The 6,118-nt window shown below is 37.9% G+C and overlaps 1 long non-coding RNA gene across 1 annotated transcript; it reads right to left on the reverse strand.

Annotated features, from left to right (window-relative positions):
* Positions 1–473: 473 nt before the first annotated feature.
* Positions 474–3,945, reverse strand: LOC121108530. Its single transcript, XR_005843069.2, has 4 exons — positions 3,830–3,945; positions 1,724–1,832; positions 1,090–1,233; positions 474–921 (listed from the first exon to the last, which is right to left on the reverse strand). It is a non-coding gene; the product is annotated as an uncharacterized LOC121108530 (long non-coding RNA).
* Between the last annotated feature and the right edge of the window lie 2,173 nt (positions 3,946–6,118).

The following is a 6,118-nucleotide window of genomic DNA, read 5'->3' on the forward strand; positions in this document are numbered from 1 at the left end:
AGTGATTCAACTGGAATTTATAAAGGAATTTTGATTAAAAGCAAGTCCTGAAGATATGAATGAACTGACCTCCACCGAGTTTTATTTGAGAAGAAAAGCTTCTTGAATCATAAAGCTTCTAATATTTTCCAAAGCATGTGGCAATATTAAAAACTTAATTAGGATCTAAAGCTTAAGAATTGTTCACTTAGAGACATTATTTTATTTTTATGCACAATGCCAGGTTATCGTAAAGTAATTTTTGTTTAGATTTCTTTTTTTTCTCTTTGAGGTTTTCCTTTGAGGTTTCTGTAGACTGTGTGTGGGGACTGCAACTGTTACATCAATCATATTTAATCATTTCTTTTTACAGTGTTGTGCATAAACTGCAAACAAAAGAGCCACTGATATTAAAAAAAAAAAAAAAAAAAAAGAGCAAACCAAAAAGCAACGCAATTATTTTCTGCAAACTGACTACTGTTATTATTTTACCTGCAGAATACGTGACACAGAATTTATTTGTTGTTACAGGCTTACAATATTATTTGCTTTTGTAAGTGGAAAGACATTCATTTCAATGTTAGGTGGTAATATGGAAAGATACAGTACAGTTTTTCAATATTACCTCTGCAAAGAAATCAAAATGCTGGACAGGAAATACATCTTAGAGGATGGTATTTTATTTTTTTCGTATATATATAATAGAGTAATATCTTAGTCTTGCTTGCTTTCTTCCCATCTAATATCTGGGACTTAATGTTTATATTGTCTTAAATCATTTCCAATCCATTAATATACTGCATTGATCCACCATTCATCTGATTGTTGAGAGGAGGACATTAATGGTTTCCATTAGTCCATTTTCCAATTTCCATGTGTTCTAATGATAATAAATCTTCACTTCATCTACTTGCAAAGAGCAGCCAGTTCCAGCAGAATGGACTGCATTGCAGTCGATGGAGTTTTCCAGAAGGAGAAGAAAAGCAAGGAACAATGATTATCTTCAGAGGGAAGGGGAACTGCAGAGTCTTTTGCAGAATTTGTTTTAAAGAAAGAAGATAAGCACAAAGGCTAAAAGGCAGAATCTATAATACGTGACTGGAAATCTACCTGTGTTCATCTATCTTGTAAAATCAGGCAGGAGGGGAGGAGGGATGAAACTTGCTTGGGGTCAGTGTTCAGCAAAACAGCTCCCAAATTGAAGTCAGCCCAATTCTAAGCCATTCCTGCTGGGCACTGTGACCATACACCTGCCTGAAGCACAGAGTACAAATTTGAAGATGTGTTTAGGTATTAATTATAGGGAAAAAAAAAGACTGCATAAATTTGTGCCTCCTTTTTTGGTGATGAGATTTGTTTCGTTCTTGTGTTGCTACCGAAGGTATAAATAACTGAATCCTACATAGTTACAAGAATTTACAAAAGAATGAAACTAAAATAGGCAGGAAGGGAATAAGACTCCATGAGTCTGGCCTTTATCCATACAACTCTATTTATAAAAAAAATTACTGAGCATTCATAACACAGAGCACTGCTGTTACCCAGTAGTAGGTCATGAATACACCTATTTTTACATGCTGTTCAGAACACTGCATTTCATAGTATGAAATAGCCTATCAATAGCCTATTGAAGTACCAGAGCATATGACCAGACTCAAACTCCTGAATTTTCAACAGAATCCTTCTTTAAACCAAGATTTATTTGTCCGATCTATTCTAAATTTGAAAGGAAAACGCCACTTACTGTTCACTTTAGAGGTGCTATCAGTGGAGCTGTCATTCCTTCTTTAGGAATGGAGAGTAATAGAAGCTCATAAAGTTGTTTTCCTTGGCAAAATTTCAAGTATAAGTCTCTAAAACAGAGATTCAATGGTCATGAGTTGGCAAATCATTCTTTTAAGTCTCACATGTTCACATATATTGCTCAATTTGAATTTGGTCTTACATCACCAGTTTGAAAGTTGGTCAAGAAGTTCAGCATTTTGGAGTTTATTGATGAGAAGGACAAAAAGAAAAAAATCTGATCTTTGAAGTAAGATTTCCATCTACACAACTGAGAGACAATATACACAAGCAAAACCTGTGAGATAAAGAACATGAGGAGGACAGGGAAGGAATACTAAAAAAAAAAAAAAAAAACAAATTAATTGTTCTAAGTAAAGCATCTGCTGAACACAAGGTGAGTAGCGTTGCCAGAATACATTTTGGAAGAATTATTTTATCCACACGGGGCTTTATCTAGCAAGTTTTAAATTTGAATATAACTTCAAAGTGGGTGAGGGGAACCCAGAAGCTCAGTTCCAGGAAAAAGTGGTCATGAACTCAAGCAACTTTCCACCCCCACTCCAGATACTTTAAGAAGCTGTTGACAGATTGTCAAACTCTGAAGACTGCATCTCAGTGAGTAAGCCAGGAAAAAAAAAAAAAGAAAGAAAAAAAAAAGAGAGAGTAAGAAATGTGTCTCCTGGGATGGAGAAAGAAGAAGAGAAGGCATTAAGTATTTAGCATCACATACTGCCTAACAGGGAAGTTGACAGCCTATAGAACAAATCCTGTGCAACTGTCCAGTTTAAAAACAGAGCTGATCACAACACCAAAGGAACTTGAAAGTCAAACTAGAGGAGCTGATGCAGCATAAGGGGCAAGTGCTAGATTTGATGAGACGCATAAGAATATTAAGAGATTCCTCAGTTTGTTTGATCTAGAGGTATCAGTGCTTGGGCTCAACAGGCACTCTATGAGCACATGGATGCTCGCACATTCCTAATGAAGAACTCTTGATAAAGAGAATGTACATGGTTGGGAGTAGATGCATCTAAGCCAGCCTTTTCAGTTTGATGGATAATTATGTCCTTCACAAAGTAGTTATTTATGGTATTGACACAGTAACTGTAGAAGGGTCTTTCATAAATGCTGTATTTAACAAATATTGAACCAGGCCGGGGGGACACTGCAATTCTAGTCAAGGGGAGTGACATGAGAACACTGTCTGGAGGTGAACTTTCCACTGCTTGTATGGGGTAAAAAATAATTTGGCTTCTTCTTTGTCAGTAAAATTTTTCAGATTGCAGAAGAATGTCTAAAAACTACTGGTATCAGTAGTTGCTAATTAACAATGACTGAAGTCTGTAGGGTGTTTTCAATGGGTTCCTACAGCTTTTTTCATCTCTGAGTGGCTTCATGGTGAAACTATTGCTCATATTTCCAGACTAGTCTTGATGGGGCTTATATTTACCTTGCAAAGCTGATGAGAAACTGTGAAGTTCTGCAAATGGCTGATCCAACTGAGCTGCTGAAATTGAGTAGTGCATTCCAGATTAGATTACTGCAGCAGAGTTTCACTTTGAGCAAGATTTATGCAAAGGTGGCAGGGAATGGGGAAATATTGGTGGTAAGTGGGCAGCTGGACTGGATGATCTTGAGGGTCTTTTCCAAACTTGGTAATTCTATGATTCTTTGTGTTACCAACTCAGTGAAATTGCCAAGTCTGGATGAAGAGATGGAGGAGAAGGTGGGCTGAGTGGACAAAGAGAAGGGACAACGCTGATGAGAAATGAAGCAATTAAGATTTGCACTAGCAAGTGAGATTCTAAAAGCAACAATAGCAACTGCAGCATGAACAAAAGAATCAACAAACCTCTAAACATCTGTGTTATCTTTGAAGTGGTAGAGACTGGGAAGGGGACAAATATCAACTTCCCCCTACACCTGCAGGATGTAATGGAAGGACTGTTTTCTTCGCCATGTGTCTCTGAGCCAAAAATTAGCCCACTGATTCTGGAGAAACTCAGCTGCCAGCCACAATGAACTGGGTGGTGGTTTTGAGGAGCAAGAGGATGGCAACACTTACTTCATTTGTTTTTATATTAGAAGCCATATCGTAGCCCCATAATCCCTCACAGTACTGCCTCCAGCAGAGGTCTACCACACATTTGGTTTCTGGAGTGTCTCATGTTTTTGGGGAGGAGAGGAAGGGAGTCCACATTGTGATGACACAAAACCATCCCAGCACCCAAAGCTTGCCAAACACCAGACTGTAACTTTGCCTCCCCTGGAAACAGGAGGTGCTTTGTTCTCCCTATCTGCCTGGGTGTTTACAGGCAAATCTCTTGGGAGGACAACAGAATATTTGAGCACAGGTACTATGTGTGGCTGGGAGGTGAGCTGATCGAGATACCATTGGAAATCCAGAAGGAGAAGAGCAGGTAGGAGTCCTCCATGAGAAGACCTACACCCCACTATTCTGTTCACAGTCTGAAAGTGGTGGTACAACTCCTGCATAACTCATGAATGAGGTCTGGAGACAGATTTACAAGAAGACCAGTTTCTTTCTCTCATTTTTGGGAAGGTGAATTCAGTTTGGAACAATTTGGAAAGAAGTCTGATCTGAGGAAAGATCAGAGAAGATACAACACAGGGAAGTTTTAGAAGTTTATTTGGCTTTGTTAAATACTGCTGGTTAGCTTTCTGAGCTATAACTGCACAGAGTAAATATGAAGAAGAGAAGTAAAGATCAAGGGAAATCAGAACAAACTTGATTTAATGCCGCTGTGCTCTCTGTGGGCTGGCAGGGTCTACAGATTAAATTAAAGTACTGTCAGGGTTTCTGTTCTGCTCCACAAAACATCTTATAAACCAACCAGTACTCACAGAGGAACTGAAGGATTCTCAAATAAGCTTCAGTCTGCCCTTGCTGCTTGTTGCTTATCCACATGTAGATGTTAGATTGTTCCAATTTTATTCAAACAAATACAGAGCTCAAGTCATATCAATCTATTTATTGTGGTGCTAAATTCTAATCTAAGGGCTACAGTCAAGCTCAATAACTGATATCAGTGACAGGAAATACAATGGCAGCAATTGAAGCAAAATTAATTATATAAACAAAACATTGTTCTGTGAATCAGATCTAGATTTCGTTCCATATACAACTACACTCAGTTCAACATCTATCACTTTTTTCCCTCTTTGGTATAGTATTTTCTCACAGGCAGACTGCAAATATTAGTGTTCATTATTTTCATCCATTACAACTGAATATACTGGATGACTCTAAAGTGGATGTTGTCAGAAGGACTGTACTAAAACAGACGGAAAATTACAAATAGTCACTGTTAATTTTAAAATGAGGAATGGGGCTGATAACTGAAAAACCATGCACAGCATGCAAAGGCTTATAAATCAGTAAAAGGAAGTGGGTATAGAAGACAAAATGATTATGTTCAGGACTGCTGAAGTAAACCTGAGAAGATTACTTTCTAGTGCCAGTAATAGAGTACTTGAGAATAATTAGCTTTCATATCAAATGTACCCTGCTCTTGTGCCTAAGATCTGCTACGTGAAACATATGCACCTGAAAAGAGCTACAAAAATGAGAACTAGATTGTTTAAGTCTTTATAGCAATACCTCTGAAGAAAGAACTTGCAGAAATCTGATGAAATTTCAAATCAGTGAGAAATAGTGGTAATGCAGTCAATAGAAAGAAGGAGGGCAATAAAAATCCACTTGATGTAGATAGGTGAGGAACAGGAGCTGTTGGGCAGCTTACTCCTCATGGGAAGGAGATGTCACTTCATGGTGTGCTAAAAGAAAAAAGAAAGCTGAGAGCATATGACGCAAAATGGTATGTTGGATTAAACAAGAAAAGTACTTAACAGTCACTTTAGTATGTCCTGTTTCAGTCCAGAAACGGTAATCATTGCCACATCCACTAAGGGTGTAATGGTGCAAACTGTTGAACTGTAACACTGCTTCTCGGACAGCTCATACCTGCTCTATGTGAAGGTTTTTTTTTGTTGTTTTTTTTTTTTGTTTTGTTTTTTTTAATTAAAATAAGATGAATGCCTTCAACAATGAAAGCTAACATCACACAAGGAAGCCTTTCAGGACAAACCCTTCAAAAATTTAAATGCGTATGTACAAACACTATCACACATGTGCATAATCATGCTTCGCAGAATATATCAGGCCAGTCTCAAAACTGTGTGATTGCCTCCTGAGGCCTTCTAGTACAGGCTGCTGATCAAGTGTGATAGCTGGTGAGACGCCTGTTATTCATTCGGACTTTGGTTAAGAATTAGATGAACACTCTCATTTCCCATGGAGGTTTGAGGCTGTGTTTTGAGCATTTTCTTTAGT

Source organism: Gallus gallus, chromosome Z (genome assembly GCF_016699485.2).
Source record: "Gallus gallus isolate bGalGal1 chromosome Z, bGalGal1.mat.broiler.GRCg7b, whole genome shotgun sequence".
NCBI lineage: Eukaryota > Metazoa > Chordata > Aves > Galliformes > Phasianidae > Gallus > Gallus gallus.